The sequence below is a fragment of the Bactrocera tryoni genome, chromosome 5, assembly GCF_016617805.1.
Source record: "Bactrocera tryoni isolate S06 chromosome 5, CSIRO_BtryS06_freeze2, whole genome shotgun sequence".
Classification (NCBI taxonomy): Eukaryota; Metazoa; Arthropoda; class Insecta; order Diptera; family Tephritidae; genus Bactrocera; species Bactrocera tryoni.
The window spans coordinates 30,646,420-30,667,157 of NC_052503.1; the positions used below are offsets into that span (position 1 = coordinate 30,646,420).

Genomic DNA, 20,738 nt, shown 5'->3' on the forward strand with positions numbered 1-20,738 from the left:
ACGAGTGAGTCAAAGAAATTTATAACCTCTAAGTTTATGAGTAATTTTCTCTGCTGTCGAAATCATATGAGTGGGATTTATTTGAGAACACATAAAATATCTTGTAAAATTAATTTAAATGCTTGACTATAAAAAAATAAAATAATTTATGAATAGTATATAGGAAGAAGAAACAAAGGTCCACGAAAAATACATTAAGTAAAATACATGCAAACATATGCAAGAACACAAAAAAGTAATTAAATTTTACAATCGAACAATTAAACTAGAAACACAATTCAACATAAAATTCATTGTCAGAGCTTTATTATATGCGTACATATTTATATGTACGTAATTGAAAATATATATTTGTTATGGCCACATTTCCATATGTAATGATGTGAGCGAGTGCGTGTTGTACACGGAAGTGAATGCAACAAGCTGAAAGCCTAATGAAAAAGCGTTTGAAAACCTGTTCAAGCCAAGCAATTAAGTAACATCCATTTAAGCTAATGAATTGGGTCAAAGGAGAATCGATTAGTGATTATGACATTGAAAAGAAATATATGCCATATGTGTGTATGTATGTGTTAGAAACAATGCTTGAATATTTCCAGTTTAACGATAATTAATAGCCAGCTATTTGGGAAACAAAGAAGAGTGGTGTTAAGAACGATTCGCGTCATTAAACATACATACATTAGGGTGGAGGCATATGTAGTGTAAGATGGACTAAACTGAGCTCACATGCATTTTGATTATTTTTTTTTTGGTTATTGCTTTAATTATAGCATAAAATAGTTTAATAAATATGAATAACTAATTTTTATAAAGCTGTGATGTAGATATTTGAGACTATATCACAGTGGTGTCTTTTGGACGTAACCTATTTAGAACTTGAAGCTGCTCGATATTGTCACTCAAATGAAAGGAAGAAGTAGCGAAGTGGGAGAAGAAGAGGGAGTGTGATGAAACTACTTATAAAGAGAACTGCTGATACCTTTTTTAATTAAGGCCCTGTTTAATTTAGTGAAATAAGACTTAAGACCGGTCGTTCGAAAAGCGGAAATATGATTAGATTACTCAACAGAATTTTCTACGCAGCAATCATGGTTCGAACTGAAAAGCCTTTTAAGTTCTAATGTTATCTATAGTGGTTTCACCGCCTTGCTTTATAATTCAGACCAAAACTTGTTTCGATTATGCCGACTAGCACAAGGAACAACATATAATTTAGCACTGGCCTGAGAACTTTAACAATTTTGATAATTATTGCATACTTCAAATATTTGTTCAAGATGCCGAGATTTCCTTTGTGAGGTTCAAACTACAATATATTGTTTACTAAGGGATTTTTCAACTTATTTTAATAATTTACTTATAAGGGGTGATTTGAAGATTATCTTTTTTAAATGTTTGCCGCGGCTATGTCTCAGATGGCCCATCCATTGAGTCCAATTTTCGATGACTCGTTCGAGTATTTTGACAGTAGCTGACAAATGACACGCATGATGTTTGGCTCCAAGGCCTCAATCGAAGCAGATCCGTATATACTTTAGACTTAACATATTCCCACATGAAAAAGTCTAACGGTGTGATATTACACAATCTTAAAGGCCAATCGACTGGCCCAAAATGTGCAATTATTTGCTCGCCGAAGTGTTTCTCAATAAATCCATTGATTGAAACGAAATGTAGGAAGTGGCGCTATCATTATTGCCGTCACCAAATATTGCCGTCATTACGAGTTTGAATTTTAGGCATGAAATGGTTGGTTATCATGGCGCGGTCACCATTGACGGTTACGTTTTCACCGCCATTATTATTGAAGAAATATAGACATGATGGTGGACCAAAAATCAGACCAAGCCATTGGATGAAATGGCAGCTCTTGAATCTCTTAAGGCTACTCTCCGTCCCAAATGCGACAATATTATCTAATAATGAATGCTGGGTCTCAAGATGGGTGATGGTATTGCGAACAGTCCGCTCAGTAAGGTGATTATGTTGACCATTAGTTGAGCGATCCCCGCGAAACACATTTTTACAGAACTTGAATTTTCGAAATAAAATTGGATGAACGATTTGTAAACGTCGTTCCGACGTAAGTCTTTCCATGATGAAATACCAAATAATACTGAACAAAAATAACATGACAGCTTGACATAACTTAGGCGTGATCTGTCAAAAAAGGCTTTTTAAAAATGCACCTCTACATGGATCACCCGTTATATCTAAACGAACGGAATGATGAGCTGAATCGTTTTAGCTATCTTCTTCTGTCTGTCCGTCTGGTGGTAGAGGATGTACTCGGACATTAGGGATCAGAGTGGTATTGGGATTAGCTGGACTGATGGACGTTTAAATCATAGCGGTGTGATCTCCACTAGTCGGAATGCTGAACAGTTAGGGTCCTTTGCGTGTGAGTTGTATAGGCGGCGAAGGTGTTTAACAGATAATTAGGGTTAGATTCTTGTGTGAATGGTGTGTGCGTGTAATGTCCGTATGGGTCACCAGTCCCAGAGCAGTATGGAAACTCAACTGGTAGTATTTTCGGCTACGAGGTCTAACCGGGGACTAAATTCTGGTACCGCGGAGAGCAGGAGCCCTTGGAGTTTACTGCAACCTGCTCATACAGACTGGCCCCTGGGGAGGATCTTGATGATTGTAGATAAAACTCGAATGCGGGAAGAACTGACACTTTGTCAGTTGAATTGCAACCAGGTGCCGGACACAAAGTACGGCAGAAGCTCTAGATGGGCCTTGAATTCTACCAAGGTAGTTAGCGTGTCCCTTCTACATGGAATGCCAAGTTACTGAAAATGCCTGGCAAATCTCTGGCAATTATGCAAGCTTCAAAGAAATTGTTCAGATCGGATCACTATAGCATATAGCTGCCATACAAACAGAACGATCGGATTCAGTTCTAAGAAACTTTTTGGGTTTGTGCAGGGTATTATAGCTTCGGTACAACCGAAGGTAACGGTTTTTTAAGTTTTCTAAATAAGCGTCAGTAATCTTAAAAATTACTTTTGGAAGTAGGCGAGTTTATGAACTGATAATTTCAATATCTTCGGGGAAAGAATCATGTATTAATTTTTGTTCAGATTAGCAAGTGATCTTCAGTGAGGTTTTGTACGCTTCTCTCTTTGATGCTGGAATCTGTTTTCGCATATTATATAATAATAAAATTAGTTTCTAGTCAATAAAAATAATTCTATTTTCTACAATAATTTGTCAATTGAGCCATTTACATTAGCACACCTTGTGTCTTTCCTTCCTTTCACATGTCAAATATTTGACAAGAGATAGCGCGCAGAGATATTCTTTTGCTCACATATATTCTACTTCTATCTTCATTGTAAATTTTTCCAAATCCCTCAGAACAGGAAGATCTTCATCAGTTTAAATAATAACGAAATTACTTAAGTAGTTTGTTTGCAAAGAAAATATTTAAGAAAGTGAAGTAAAAGCAAATTTTAGATAAAACGTTCGGATTTTTCTTATTTAGCGTTTTTCAACGTACCTTCAAGTTAAAAAAAAAAAAAACAAAACAAAAAATAGCAATGTCAAGGGGAAGGCCGCACCGTCAGCAGTCATTACTCAGCAGCAATAAAAGTAATTTACGTTTGTGTGTCTTAACCACTGCACTTAAGTGAACGGTTTAGCGTTTTTAAAGGTGATAAAAGTTAATATTTAAATGACGCGGCGTTTTCTGACAAAGTGATAAGATTTAGACAAACAGTCGCGAAGTGTTCTTATAAGTTTAGGACGTTGTAAGCTGCGCAAAGAAGCCATAAGCTACTGAATATATTAAAGTGTCGATAGAATGTGTTATATACTCATATACATATAAGTATATTTTTATATATATAAGAAAGCATTTGGCTATTTGCTTATCATCGCTTCTGCATGCGTTTGCACTTTTTCTTCTTTCTTCATGTTGCATAATAACAAACGCAGAACGAGCAAAAATGTGAATTTAAGCAAAACAACCCGTTTTTCGAGCAGCTACTAATCAAAGCGTTTATATTTTGTGCTATTAAGTCACATTTAGCGCTTCAAAACGGCACGAGCAAACATATCATGAAGCATTCATATGTATGTGTATGTGTGAGTGACTGACCGCCACCCACACACAAGCGAGCGAGAGATATGAGCACATCTGTGTATATGTACATAGGCATTGTATCGCACATTCGTAATTATATACCATATAGATGTATTTATTACATGTTGTCAACCATGTTATGAGCGCAGCTTAATGTCTGCGATCAGCTCGGCTCATCTCGAATTGCGGTTAATTTAATGGCGTCACTAATGTGCACATTGATAAAAATCGCTGTTTGAAGCGCGAAATCTGACAGCTATATTTAGTCAGTGGTTTTTATTGCAATTGTTGTTGTTGTTACATTTGTGATTTACGCACAATTTCCGTTTCCGTTGTTATTCGCACACTTCGCAGCCAGGAAAAACAAAGCGAAATATATTTTTACTTTGTGTTCGATGGTCTTTGCAATAAAAGCGTTGAGTTTATATATTTATATGTACATATGTATGTATGTATTTATATTATATATGTTGATCACTTTATTTGCAATTATTCTTAATAAATCTTAGACTAACTAGCATGAGGCAGATATATTTATATTACATATAGCCATATATTATATGGATATATGTACATATCTAAATAAATACAAAAGTAATGAAAATGTATTGATACAGGAATGTCGCGTATACGCAGCGCTGGCTCAGTGGGGCAACGCTATTGATTTATTCACTTACATATAAACATATGACGATATGTACATTTGATATATCGTCACCTAAAATGCAAAATAACGTAACTTTACTTTTCATAAGTTTACAGGCGAAGAAAAATCTACAATACACATATCATAGAAATCACTCATATTGCAACAAAATTTGAGTTTTGGTTATAAAATGGTTATATCTGACAGCGGAAGCTGAAAATTAATGCTACATATGTATGTACTTATATTATATGCAAATAATATGATGTAGTGAATCGTAAAAACAAAAAAATAAATTTCAATTTTTTTGATGATACGTTGTTTTGTATTTTAGGAAATTATATACATATATATGTATATATATATATATAATATATATTTTTTTAAGATATGAGAATTTTTAATTTTTTTAATTACATTTTCTAATTTTTTTATTTTAGTTTTTTCAAATTTTTTATTTCTTTTAATCTATTTCAATAAAAGTTATTTTAACAAAATTGTTCTATTAATGCTCGCATTACTGTTAGGTTTCTATAACAATAAAAAACAAGAAAATTAAAGTCTGTACTTCCAAATCAATGAAATTCTTTTACATTTTCTTCAAACACATTTGGAATTATTGCCATTTCTTAGGGGAGCAGTGTAAGTCTGTACGCCATAAATATCTAATAAACCATTTTCAAAGTAAAATTAAAATCTAAAATCGTGTTTTCTTTGTCTTATTAAATTTTCTCTAGGTTTCGGAGCCTAGTTAAAGCCTTGAGGACTTGTACGTTCGAAGCGTTCTAGGCTAAGTGCGTTGTCTTTAAATGCGTTTTTCTCGAAACTGTGTTTTTGAAGTCGGTTGACAAGATTTCTGGAGAACTACTTAAGGGATCTTCATGAAATTTTACACAGGTCTAGGAGATACAATTCTTTAAGACTTGGTTGAAGATTTTTTTTTCGATTACAACTATTTGAAAAAAACAATGTTGCGAAATTTTCACTCAAATTTTAATATTTCTGTAAAAAAGTTTGTCAAAAATTCAATTTTCAGTTTTTTTCCTTCATCCAAGTTCTCAGTTAAGATTTTAACTAAAAGACGTATTTTTCACTTTTGATGACCCTAAAAGGAGTTATGCTGCCAATGTGGGCGCATCTGTTTTCCGAAGGGTTGCCGGAAATGGCCTCGCAATTCGAGTTTAAAATATTTTTTTTCCAAAAATTTTAGAATTTCTTTGTTAATAGTGTGTGTTTGTAACAATAAAAATTCTAATAAAATATTTCATTTGTATATAAGAAAAAAATTGTTGAAAAAAGGCTGTTTTTTACCTTAGGAAACCCATGTAATCCCTTAAGTTGTTCGGTTATATAGGATAGGGTTATTTATGAAATAATCGGACAAATGGCCGCCTCAGCTATATTATAAACAAATTGAAAGGTATACCTGGAATTTGATATGTTAAAGAGCGCTCGTTTCGATTACCTAAAGGGGTCGCTAGTAACAATTTGAAAGGACTTTATATACAAGTTGACAGTTTTCTTCTTCACCAGATGACGTATTTTACATATTTCAAAAATACCGGGTACATTCTGCTATTCAGATGAATATTCGGCTATTTAAAAACAGCAATTGAACAAATGCAACTTTTAGGAGAACCTCTCATAAATTTTCGTTGTCTAACGCTGGAGAGTAGTGTTTAATAACCGGATCACTGACACGAACTAATAAAGAGAGGTTCGGACTAGTTAAATTCACTGAGGAAAATTTGGGAGCATTTTTTTAGAAAAGCATGTTTAGTATGATTTGATTAAAAAATTAATATAAGAAATGTTTTTTTGTGTGCAAAGAAACATAAACATTTATTTTTTTAATAATATTTTTTTTTTTAATATTTTTTTTTTTTAATTCTTATACTAATAATAGTATTATACTTCTTATTACATTTATATTTTAATTAAACTGTAATAATTTGCCACACCTATCCTCCATATCCAAGTGAAATTTCAAAACACCAGCGCTTGTTTTTAGATTTAAAATATTTATGATCGGTGTAAATCACCGTCTCTGCCCTTAGCACTACTTTCCATCGCCACATTTGTGGCCGTTAATCACAGCAGTTCTAACTAGTGTCAACTGTGATTTATGTATGTATGTAAGCTACACTTTATTTGGCACATAAACACGCGTGCTCTGACCTATAACTTACAATTCACATTGCAGACAGGCGTGCGCACACACAGATACACACATGAGACCAACGCTTGAATGCGGTTAAATTTAACAGTTACAGCAATGAGCAACATTAAAATTTAATACAAATTTAATATGCTGGCATACTTGTTGTTATTGTTTTTTTTTGGCACAGTAATACTAAGCTGTGAACTGTGTGTAATAATTGAAATGGGCAGAATAAAGATGGAAAAAATGTACAATTAACAATTTTAAAAATTATTTTATTAAAAAAGATTAAATTAAAAAAATTAAAATTCATAAAAAAATACACTATTAAAAAAATAATATCAAATTAGATAATTGATAAATTAAAAAGAAAAAGTTAAATCTGTTAAATTGAAAACTATAAAAATAAAATTAGAAATATAATAAAATAAATAAAAATAAAATTAAATTAAATATCTAGAAATCGGAAGAGCACATCCTAGAAATAAAAAAAAACTACAAAAAAATAAAAAATTAATAAAAAATTATAAAAATAAACCAATAATAAATTAATGAATAAGTACGAAAAACTCTAAAAAATAAGGACAAAAATAAGAAACTAAACCAAAAAAATTAATAAAAAATAAAAAAAAACAAATAATAAATAAATTAAACCACGAAAAACCCTAAATTGAAAAAAAATTTACATCGAACATTTAACATCATTTAATAACATTATAAATTAAAATTTCAGCAAAAAAATAAATTAAAACAAAATATAGTAGCGAACATCTAAAATGGAAAATAAATTAATAAATAAATAAAAAATCAATTAAGAATAAAAAAAATAAAAAATAATTAATTTTTGTTTGTTAAAGTAGTAACCAATATTTAAAAAAAATTAAAACGAAAAAAATTTATAAAAAATTTATAAATTTAACTAAAACAAAAAATGAAAAGGCACAAAAAAAATAAAAAAAATCTGGTGTTTAAAAAATTTGCTAAATGTTATTCCTAATAATATTTTAAAATTTAAATAATAAATAATTTATAAAAAAATTAAGAGAAATAACTAAAATTAAAATAAAATTTAAATAAAATTCTTAAAAAAATAAAAAAATAGATATGTTTATTTGAAAAATCCACTGCTTTTAAAATAAAAAAAGACATTGTTGAAAAAATAGATTTCAGTAATCCGCTGTTCTAAAATTTTTTACATTATTAACTAAAACTAAAATAAAATTCTTAAAAAAATCTAAAAAATGTATATATTTTAAAGTCTAGTGTTTTGAATTTCTTTTAACTAACTTTTCTAACTAAAATTAAAATAAAATTCTTAAAAAATGATAAAAATTAATATATTTAAATAATTAACTGCTTTTAAATTTTTTGTAAATAATTTTCTATCTGAACTTAAATTAAAAAATTCTTAATTAAAAATATTATAGATTTATAAAATCCACTTCTTTTAAAATTTTGTTTAACTAACTTTTCCAACTAAAATTAAAATAGAATTCTTAAAAAAATATGAATTTAAAAATTTTCTAATTAAAGTTAAAGTAAAATTCTTAATAGATAAAATAAAATTAAAAATAAATTTCAAAAATCCACTACTTTAAAATTTTTCTTACCAACTTTTCTAACTAAAATGACAATAAAATTCTTAAAAAATAAGAAAAAAAACAGAAATTAAAATTCCAATATCAAAAAATTAAAAAAGCTGTATACATACTATGTATGTATACATGTAAAAAATTCACTTCTTTTAAAAATTTTCTAATTTCAAAATTCAAATATTCACAAAAAAAAATCATAAAAAGACTAATTACAAATAAAAATTTAATTTAAAATGTCACAAGAAAAATTAAAAAAAAGACAAAAAAATAAAAAAAAATTCTGCAGAAAATTTAAAAAAAAATCCACTGTTTTAAAAGTTTTGCTTACACCATAAAAACAATAAAATTCCGCAAATTCTTTCTTTGCCTCGTTTCCAATCGTAAACTTTACACCTCAATAGAAACAACTGTGCCGAAAAACCTTCGAAGGCCTTAATAAAGTACGCGACTGCAAGCAATACTTGCTGCGGGTATGGTAACAATGCTTAGAGTTGCCAGCAGCTGGGCTGTGCATTGGCGCGGAATTAATGCGCTGAAATGCCAATTTTAATTGCAGTCAATAATTAGCTGATGTTTTGCGTTGCAGCTTTGAATTTTTATTGCAGCGATTGCAGCAGTTTTTCTATTTCTACCAATTACTTTGTGCTTAAATGTATTTTATATATGTATAAGTGTTTTTGTGTGTGTAAGTGCAAGTTTTTGTATTTTTAATCAAAGCGCTAAATATTTTGCGCGAGTATTTTTCGTTATAAGCTCAAATATATTCAATTACCTTTCGAATTGTTAACAAATAGCGTTATTGTTGTTGTTGCTTTTTGCGGAAAAAATTTCCTGTTGTTTTTGCGAATTTTCACTTTTTTTACACTTTTCTTTGTTTTTCCACACCTTTTTACGCGTTTTCAACTCAACTTTTTTCTATAAATTAACAGACTTTTGTTGTTGTTGTTGCTCTTTTTGTTTGCTTTACTGTGACTTGGTTGTTCTAGTTATTATCACACTCTGATCTCAACTGCTCAAATTAATTTTTTTTAACTATTTAGATATGCATATAAACACATATGTATATGTGTATGTATGTGTGCTTATGTATTTAGGTATATGTGTGCGTAGACCGCCTGCACTTGTATATAAACACCGTTCCGTTGTATGTTTGCTTTTATATATGCCTAGTTCGGTAGTTGTGTGTATGTATGCGTTAACCAAAACTGAATCTCCGAATTTGATCTGATCTTGTTGGCCGCTCGTTAACGACTAAATCCAATTCACATTGAGCCACTGCGTTTTAAGTGACGACTTGAAAACTGCCGCAAAGAATCGGCGCGCAGCGGCGCAACGCGCTACATTGCGCTTTTACTTTGGTTTAGTGGGTAGTTAAGTGCGCGCACATACACAAACACGCATACAAAAACACACACACACACATAAAAGATCATGATATACATATATACACACACCTGTTCGTGCGTGTATGCGCTTATACTCGTGTGTACATTTCATATTTGTGCTCGGCGCGTATTGCGGTATATAGTTTTGTTTGTGTAAATGTACATACATACATACACACGCGTACATATGCTTTTGACAGCTTTTGTACTTGTACTTTTGTAATTTGCATCACTCACGAGCACAATAAACAGTCATACATACATACATCAGCGCTACATACTTCTATAGTGGCATGAAAATGCACTTGTCTGTATGTTTGCGCGTTTGTGGTTATATTTCGAAGGTGTAATTTTCGTGAATTTGCACTGACAACTGTATTAGGGTCGGTCCATTTTGTCAATTTATAAATATTTGTGTGCTTCTAATCAAAAAACAGCCACAAATTTGCGCGCACGCTCGGTATATTTGCATGCAATCACATAGATATGCATCTGTATGTATGTTTGTGTGCTTTGCGTGGCTGCCGAATCGCGACAGATCGCACTTTGGGTGATGTGAAAATTGTGCGCCGAGTTCGTGATTATTTTCTCAATATAAATACAAACACAAATGTATTATTAATATGTGTTAAGTTCTTAGAAATATATGTACTATATATACATATTATGTACATACATAGTAACAAATTATTAAAAATTTCTGATTAACAATTGAAGAATTTTTAGAAACATTATGCGTTAAAATTTTACCAGAAACCAAAAAAATATTAATAAATAAAAACAAGTAAGGAAGGGCTAAGTTCGGGTGTCACCGAACATTTTATACTCTCGCACGATAAAGTGATAATCGAGATTTCATTATCAGTCATTTACATATTTTTCAAAAACCGTATTTGTGTAAAGTTTTATTCCGCTATCATCATTGGTTCCTAATGTATATATTATACAGAGAATGCATCAGATGGAATTCAAAATAGCGTTATATTGGAAGAATTCGTGGTTGTGAACCGATTTCACCCATATTTCGTACATGTCATCAGGGTGTTAAGAAAATATTATATACTGAATTTCATTGAAATCGGTCTAGTAGTTCTTGAGATATGGTTTTTGGTCCATAAGTGGGCGACGCCACGCCCATTTTCAATTTTTAAAAAAAGTCTGGGTGCAGCTTCCTTCTGCCATTTCTTCCGTAAAATTTAGTGTTTCTGACGTTTTTTGTTTGTCGGTTAACGCACTTTTAGTGTTTTTCAACATAACCTTTGTATGGGAGGTGGGCGAGGTTATTATCCGATTTCTTCCATTTTTGAACTGTATATGGAAATGCCTGAAGGAAACGACTCTATAGAATTTGGTTGACATAGCTATAGTAGTTTCCGAGATATGTACAAAAAACTTAGTAGGGGGCGGGGCCACGCTCACTTTTCCAAAAAAATTACGTCCAAATATGCCCCTCCCTAATGCGACCCTTTGTGCCAAATTTCATTTTAATATCTTTATTTATGGCTTAGTTATGACACTTTATAGGTTTTCGGTTTCAGTGAGCCGATTTTGCCCATCTTCGAACTTAACCTTTTTATGGAGCCAAGAAATACGTGTACCAAGTTTCATCATGATATCTCAATTTTTACTCAAGTTACAGCTTGCACGGACAGACGGACGGACAGACAGACATCCGGATTTTAACTCTACTCGTCACCCTGATCACTTTGGTATATATAACCCTATATCTGACTCTTTTAGTTTTAGGACTTACAAACAACCGTTAAGTGAACAAAACTATAATACTCTCCTTAGCAACTTTGTTGCGAGAGTATAACAAGTAAGGAAGGGCTAAGTTTGGGTATAACCCGAACTCTTGGAACTTACAAAGATTAAAGCCATGCGCACCTTGAAAAGAAAAACACGCTCTGTCAATGCCATACCAAATGAGCTATGAGGCTCATTTCTGTCTCAATGGCTGTGTAAACTAGCAAAATTGCCGCACTTAAGACGAAGACCAACCTGAAGACATTCAAGAGTTGATATTTCATCCAGAAAAAAATAATGGTTTGTTGTTATTGATCTATATTTCTTCAAAAATAGTGCCGGGAGAACGAAACCGTCAATAATGACCGTTATCGCGCCATGATAACCGACTATTTGCTGCTGAAATTGAGGCTTGTGAACTCGGCGACATTTGGTTTCAACAAGATGGCGCCACTTTCCACACACTGCATTAATCAATGGATTTATTGAGAGAACACTTCGTTGAGCAGATAATTTCACATTTTGGGCCAGTCAATTGGTCACCAAGACCGTGTTAAATTTATTCCTGTGATTATATCTAAAGTCTAAGGTCGATGCGGACAATCCCATTCAGACCTTTGCGCAAACCATCATGCGTCTCATTCGCCAGTTACCAGTCGAAACGGAATCAAGAACGGGTCATAGAAAATAGTACTCAACGGTTGGAGCATCTGAGACGGAGCCGCGGCCAACATTTAAAAAAGATAATTTTCAAAAAGTAAGTTCTGAATAAAGTTCTTTCAAATGATAGTAAACATTTCCCATAAATTTGAAGTTTCTGTGCTTTTTTTCAAATAGGGAACCTCGAAACGGATCACTCTTTATTAGCAAGAAAGTATTTTCTCTGAATTTTAATTGTATATCCCATACGTTGACCGATATTTTTGGTCAAAAGTCAACCATAGATACTGATCCACATATTCGGTAACTAGGGGCTTGGTTGGATTTGGAATTGTATTACGTTATTTTAATTACTTCTTGATTTGTGTACTGAAAAGAGAAAGAATCAAATCGAATTTAAAAATTTTCTCTATGAAAAGTGGGGTTGTATTTCGATTTCGCCCTATTTCGCACTGTGTGATAATAATATGAGAAGAATGCCAAGTTCTAAATTTAGTCGAAATCGGTCCGTCGGGTCACGAGTCATCATATACGATCTCAGAGGTTAAATTTAATATTTATTAATTGTTTGCGCTTTAGTGTTTTTTATTAGTTCCGTTATATGGAGAGTGAGCAGGGTTATCTTCCGATTTCAACCATTTTTACACTGTTGTAGGAGATCTTATAATATTTGTGCTGGGCAAATTTGGTTCTTGTAGCTTTAGTGTACATTTCTCACTCACTTTTAGAAAAATTTTTTCCCACACATAGCGCGGGGCACTACAGTTTCCTGTCCCAATTAGAGTTTCATATCTTAATTTAGTGCTTAATTTAGTTTAGATGGACGGACAGACAGACAGTCACCCGGATTTCAACTTTTCTCGTCATCCTGATTATTTATGTACACATAACCCTATATCTATCTCGAATAATAACTAGTAGTAGTTTTTTTCGTATACCACACACAGGGTTGCATTTTATTATCACCACAAAACTTTTGCTGCAATATCATTACTAATTGCTGTGATTTTTCGCAGTATGCTAAATGGTTCGAATTACTCTCTTCCAGACACACAACTAAACTGCTCGTGCAATTATTAATTACTAGCGGCTGAGTGTACGAGGGCGTATGAATAAATGCCAAGTATTAGTATAAGTAGAATTGCAAATTCTTAGTTCATAGACAATAGAGTTAGAAAATTTGTGTTTCAAACTGCGACTGTTACTTACAATTTCGATGACTTGGTGGCGACTAATCACTTCATCTTATAACATACTAGTGACGCTTGTTAAAGAAGTTTATTGAGTCAGTGAGAGTAATTAAATAAGATTTGTATCTGGCAGGCCAAATTGATGTTCTCATTTCTGCAAGACTGAAATTTGAGAACTTGTCCGTTAGTGGCAATCTCAATTAGTTTTTAGGACTGATAAAACCAACAAAAAGGAAGACCGCTATCTTAGTGAAATTCAAATTCCACTTCTGTTTCTAAACCTGAAGCAATGCCTCAGCATTTTCCTTAAATGAAGAGTACATACTGAATCATTTTAAATTGTGACAAAAAAGCACCCGGAAATTATAGTTAAATTCCTCAGGCAAATGCTTTGCTAAGTTGGTAGGAATGACCTTATTACTATGCCAAATATGAGCGCGATCCGTGGACCAGTTTGTTTACAGCAGCTGCTTAAGTCGTACACCTCAGTGCGATGCGATTTTTACAATGGAAAAAAAATATCGAAGAAAGAGTTTTTCTAAAATTTTGTATTTCTAAGCAAATTTCGTGTGCGTAATCCTTGCGAATGTTGGAAAAGACTTACGGTGATTCAGTTTTATCAAAAACACACGCCTACGAGTGGTACAAAGCCTTCAAAGATGGTCGAGAGATCGTTGAAGACATGCCTCGTTATGGACGACCTTCGATCTCTTCAACTGATGAGAATATTGAAAAAGTGAAGCATATTGTGCTGGAAAGTCGTCAGGCAAGTGTTAGAGAGATGATAAGGGAGCTTGACATTTCTCACGAGTCCGTTCGAATGTTTTTGTTGGATATTTTGGGTAAGAAACGTGTTCTTGCTCGACTCGGCCTGATTAAGCTGAATTTTTTTCAAAAAGATTACGATTGTGAACAAATTTAAAGTTAAGAACGCAAAGAATACCATCTATCAACCACCGTATTCACCAGATCTGCCTCCGTGTGTTTTTTCTTCTTTTTCCCCAAAATTAGCTAAAGGTGCTGAAAGTCATCCCAAAAATTGTTTATGAAAAGTATTTCGAGGGCTGCACAAATCGTTGGCATAAGTGTATCACATCTGGTGAGGATTACTTTGAAGGCGAGAAAATAAATATTAAATATTTTGTGTTTTATTTACAATTTCCGGGTACTTTTTTGTCACATTGTATATTGAGCGACTATTAGATACTTATGTGCCAAAAGCTAATACTAACCCTTTTCTCAACTTAAAATTGGGCTCATTCTAAAATCAGTTTTCCACTGGTTGCCGGTTAGGTACATATGCACCTAAGATTTCGGATGCATGTGAGAAGAGTTAAATATTACCCACATTTTGAGAGTGTGCAGAAAATGTTCATATTGACATACAGACTCAAGTGAGATTAGATTAAGTTGCCAAAAATTTCTCCACATGAGTAATTTAATTGTGATTTTAAAAAAGTTAAGCAAATATACTATGTACACATATGTATGTATATATACTATAATGGTTTTTATTTTATTTGGTAAATTCATAACTATATAGTAAACGGTCACATCTTGACTCTTATGTATGCATATTTATATACATATATTTGTTTGCATATAAGCAGAAGTCTAAGAAAACGTCATAAAATGTTTGCTGATGTCGAAAGCACTTACGGACGGGACACCGACAGATAAACTTTCGTTTATAAAATATATGTCCTTATGTTTGTATGTATGTACATATGTATGTAGATACATATGTAAACTGAAATATAATGCAAATATAGAAAAGAAGACAGCTAAAAATGATTATAAAGACGGTACTGTTCGTAGGTGTGGTTCTCGCTGATTTTGGTATGGAGAACAGCACCACGAAATTAAGCGGCGTGGGGCCATATGTGAGTCTCTAAATCAGTAAATCAGACTATATCCTACGATGGGTAGATTTCTATGGACACTTTCAGGAAAAAATTTCCTCTATTCGTGAATGGAAAAGAGGTATAATAGGACAGCAGGATATCTATGGACGGTGGAGAATATTCCAAAGATATCGAAACCTCTACTTCTATCCGCCTACCAAACGTAGCCAGCATCAAGGTATAGAGAAGGCTTGTGAACTTCTAATGAATAATTGCGGGAGGATACAGAAAGCAACCATACACACGGACAGACAATCGGCTTTGATGGTCTTGCCGACACCACAGATCAATTCCAACGTAGTCAACACATCCAGGATGGATTTAACCTAACTGGCAGGTCAAATGTACGTGTCCATAATTTGGCTTCCCGGTCAAGAATCAAAAATGCTGACGAGTTGACAGAGCTAAGAGCTTCTTTAGACGAGTTCGAAGTGGAGTCAATACTTTGAACGCTAGGAACGATCTAAAGGGAGCTTTATGAGCATTTTGAGCAAATGAAATAAAGCTAATAGAACATAACAATAAGCTGCAAGATAACAAAGCAAATATAATCGAAATATGATAGGAATTGTACAAAATACCTGCTTTCTAGATCTATAAATAGCAAACTTAAAGCTACTGAGCTACGTAGCACTGGCCCTTCAGATGGGCTGAAAATGTGCCTGCCTTATAACAGTAGTTTCCCCAGCTGCCAGCAAGAAGAAAATACGGAAACGGGTTTCAACTTTCTCTGCGAGTTGCCACTTTTGTCGCAAATCCGATACAAATTACTTGAAACCCATCAGGCAGCAAACCCTCAATGGGTCTCCACAAAAAGTATTTCGGATATAAGTAGTTTCATTAAGAGCACTAAATGGTTCGAGCGCAACGATGAAATGGAATAGCAAGGCGATAGGGCCCAACGACTTGCATCAAAATGGCACATCCAGCGCTAATTGAGCCTTTGGTGACGGCATTCGTGCCTAACTACCCACCTATGAGGATAGTGCCATAAGTACTAAGCCTAACCCGATGGCGCCATTAGAGAGCAAATGACTTTCGTGTGGTACATACGCGAACTCCCAAATTTCAGCTGAAGCGTATTCGTAGTTTTGTTTTGACCGCATATTATAACAGGTTTGTCTAAGAATATTAGAAAAATGGAAAAAGAGCTATATCGGTCGATGATTTTATTTTTGTTATAAGGGAGGAAATAGAGTAATGAAATTAGATAGTGGATCCCGTGTTCACCGACTATAATTCTTCGATGGCGACTGTCAAGAATTGGTTCAATAGTCCAATTTTCCCGAAAACGACTACCACAATGGATAACGTGTCAAAATATCACGAACTTGTATTGAGAGATTGCCATTTGAATATGCTTTAGATAGATGAGGCAGTAGTTTTTTTAAAACACTGCGTTGGTTTCGATATTTTCGGGCTAACAGAGGCAACGGCGAGAGTACATCGATATTTCTCGCTATTCCAGACCAAACCGGAATAGTTACACTGTTATTCTTTGCTATTCTTGACTATGAGCAGTACATGAATAGTCTGGTACACATCAGAGAACAATAAACGGTCGAAATAGTAGACTTCATCCGGCGAACATTCGAAGAAGGTAAAAACTCGGTTATCGGTTAGAAAAATGATGACCACAGTTTTCTGTTATATTCAAGGTGTGTTCTAAATGTACTACTTCTAGGTTAGTTGAAAGAAAAGCACACCGTCGATACTGTCAAAACGAACGAATTGGTTTACGAGGTAGCAGTTCGTCTACCGCTTTCTCCAGTTTTGGCCTCGTGCGACTACTTTTTGTTCTCAAACTTAAAAATTTCTTCGCGGCAGAACTTTAAAAAAGCGAAAGAGGTTAATGCCGCCTCAGAGACCTACTTTTCATACGAGTTAAAAAGGTTGGAGAATCGCTGAGTCCAGTGCATAGATCTAAAAGGGGTCTTTGTTGAGAAATTTCATGTCTTTTGTAGACTAAATACTTATTCGTCTACTCTCGTATACAAACCTAGTAAAAAGTAATCAAGTGCGTTCTATGTATTATATAATTATTGTTGTTATTCCATATTCGCAGTTTTTTAAATTTACTTCGTGGCAATAAAGGCTCAGCTTCGTTTCATTCTCACAGTGTAATAATACCATGTACTAAACGTGTGCGCGCAACGGTAAATGTTGGCGAATTTTAATTGAAATTACTAAATTTTTACTTCGCTTGCGTTTTTTTGTTGTAATGTAATGTCGTATCGTGATTTAAGCTCCTTTTTTTGGGTCGAAACCGAAATTTTTGGTGCATCGTACCTTTTTGGGCATCGCATTTTCGTTTTCTTCTTCAATTGCCATGTACGAGTACTACGAATACATATGTAGGTGTGTATGTGTGCATGTATTTCGTTGCAGTTTTTTTCGTAGCGGTTTCGCCTTTAATGCTGGAAGAAGACGCACTAAGTTAGATTGGCCAGAAACCTGTAATTTTGCGCCGTACTTGCCAATGCGCACATCTCATACCGTCTTTCTGGTTGTGTCAGCAGCATAAAAATAAAACTTATGAATGAATACCGGGTCCACATGGCAGCCAGCAGTGTTCGACGCACTGGTTCATCATCATTTGGTGGCATCGTAATCATTAACCGTTTGTGTTTGCTGCATAATCAATTGTTTCTCTTTTGCTTTTCTTTTTTATTTCTTTATTTTACATATTCATGTGTTTTGTTTGTGTCTTTGTAGTTGCGCCTGCGCCGCCAGCCGTCGTTCGCTCTTGGCGTGTATCATTCATGAGAAGAATTTGTGGTCTTCATCAAATTACGGATACAGAATGCTCACAAGTAGTCATAATGTTGCAGACAAGTGCTGGCGAATGTGTAATGTTGCTGCCAAGCCAGCAACAGGTTAAGCTGTTGGCCAACGCGCTTTTGTGGTACCTTACATTTGTGGCTGGAATTAAAAGGTTAGAAAATTATTAGTTTCACAAGCGATATTTGCGATTAGTTAGTGCTATTAGTATAAAAGCCTTTCATTATATTCTTGTTATACTTTGCAACATGTTGCTAGAGTGCATAATAGTTTTGTTAAACTAACGGTTGTTTGTATAATCTCGAAATAATCGAGTTGGATATAAGATATAAAGCACCAGCGGGCTAAAAATTTTGAGAAAGTGGGCGTGTCCCCGGCCTCTATTAGCTTTAATGTATATACTTATCTCCTGAACCACTAAAGCTACAACAACTAAATTCGCCTAGAGCAAATATTATAAGAACTCATACCGACAGTGTGAATAGGGATGAGATTGGTTGATAACCTCACCCACTCCCCCTATAACGGTACTGTTAAAAACTTCTAACAGTCCGATAACTAAATAACTAAAATGAGGCATTAAATTTTAGCTCCGAGATACTCTGAGAGAGTTTTAAAAGCGATGATCAAAATTGTACAATGAGTGTGGCAACGCCCAATTTTAAGTAAAATTTCATATCTCGGTACATGCTCGAGCTGATTTCAACCAAATTCAGCTTTCATAATATTGTTACATACAGTGTGAAAATGAGCGAATTCGGACTCAATCTACTTCTCAAAATTTTAATTTCATTAATTTTTTTCATTTTCTAGTATACAAATCAAGAAGAAATTAGTATAACGAGATACAAGTTTGCACAAAAAGTGTCTTTGTAATATGTCACCTTATGACCAAAAATTGTCCAAAACGAACCGAAACAGTTGAAGCCCCTAGATGCCTATTCTCTATAGTTGACTTTTTACCGAAAATACCGGTTAACGTGTGAAATGTATAATTGATATTTAGAGAGAATTCTTTTCGGATATTAGTATGTTTGTGTGTTAGAAATGGGTTGAATCGGGTTAATACAGAAAATTAGCCCCATATAAGGTTAGATTATATATAAAGATTTCGAACTTCCGCATATATGAGGCAACATGTGAGTTATCTCAATAAAATGAAGAGAGCGTGTTTTTAAAATAAGGGTGTTTATTTGTGCTTAAAATAAATAAAATCGGGTTAATACTTGCCCTATACCCCATACAACTAACAACCCTTATGTATTTTTTTCTTTATTGTCGTGGACACCATTGACGCGTTTTGTCGTTTCATTCGAGGCTGTTTTCTTCCTTTCATTAGGAGGTGTTTTTTACGTTTTACGATCCCAAGGCCAGCGCACAGAGGATACTTTGTCTTAGACCAGAAGTTGTGAGCAGCTTGAATGGTTATGTATCTGAAGGTACTACCTCGGCTTAAATCCGTGCTCGTTGCAAGAGTATGAATTGTTCGGTTATTTCGGAACTTAGCCCTTCCTTACTTGTTTGTAAAGGATTTCAAAAATAAATTAATACACACTAAAAATATAGTTTTTGGAATTGTGAATAAAATTCATAATCAAAATTTTATTTAAACTGTAAAAATGTACAGAGTTACCATCCTACTTAGTTCTATGTTGCCAACAACGCCGTTTCCAAAAAAGAACACAGTTTTGATCGTACAGTTTATATTGCAGCTATATGCTTTAGGAATCCGATCTGAACAATTTCTTCGAAGATTGCATTATTGCTTTAGGCAATAACCCATGCCAAATTTCGTGAAGATACCTTTTAAAATATAAAAAGTTTTCCATACAAGCATTTGTTTCCGCTCATTCAGTTCGTCTGTCAGTTTTACCCCATTAGCATTTTTAAGAAAAAAGCAGCTTTTTGGGAAGAAAAGGATGTGTACAAAATTTCATATTAATATCTCAAAAACTGAGAGGCTAGTTGGCGTTTATACAGACAGACTGGTGTGGCTAAATCGACTCAGTTCGTTAAGCTGATCATTTACATATATGTATATACTGTATATATTAGGGTGTGCTTTTTTTTAATTATTCATTTTTTTCAATCCCCTCATGAAATTTCCTTAGAAATATCCTAAAAAAATTCCCTGAGAATTTGAGCCCTTAATATTAACATTAAGGACTGGACCAAAGCATGTAAAACTTTTCCATAGAAAATACAGGACAATCGTGATTTGTTATCTTTAAATTTCTATAGCTCAGAGACATTTTATGGCATCGCTTTGACTTAGACACATATTCCTCAGAATTGAATGCTCTACAAAAAGTGCCCATTGCGACAAAGTCGAAACTCACACCGGTAAGGTAGTGCGGGGCTCTAAATCTTATTTTTCTCCGAAAGTCGCTTTCTTTTGTATTTATTTCGTAAATGACAAGAGCTATAGAAAAAAAGTAAATGACAAATTTGTAGGAAATTTTATTTAAAAGGTCCGAGGGCAAAATCGCTATTATTAATATTTCTCGAGATATTCGGCTTTTTAAGTAAGGCTGTATGGAATGTCCATAGATTTTTTTTTTACATACCATCTGTTTA

At 33.5% G+C, this 20,738-nt stretch overlaps 1 protein-coding gene across 1 annotated transcript in view; it reads right to left on the reverse strand.

Annotated features, from left to right (window-relative positions):
• Positions 1-9,763, reverse strand: part of LOC120777602 (proton-coupled amino acid transporter-like protein CG1139) — a 31,799-nt gene extending 22,036 nt beyond the window's left edge. The window contains exon 1 of the mRNA XM_040109040.1: positions 9,268-9,763. The gene's annotated coding sequence lies outside the window, so the exon portion shown is untranslated. The remainder of the gene's footprint in view (positions 1-9,267) is intronic.
• Between the last annotated feature and the right edge of the window lie 10,975 nt (positions 9,764-20,738).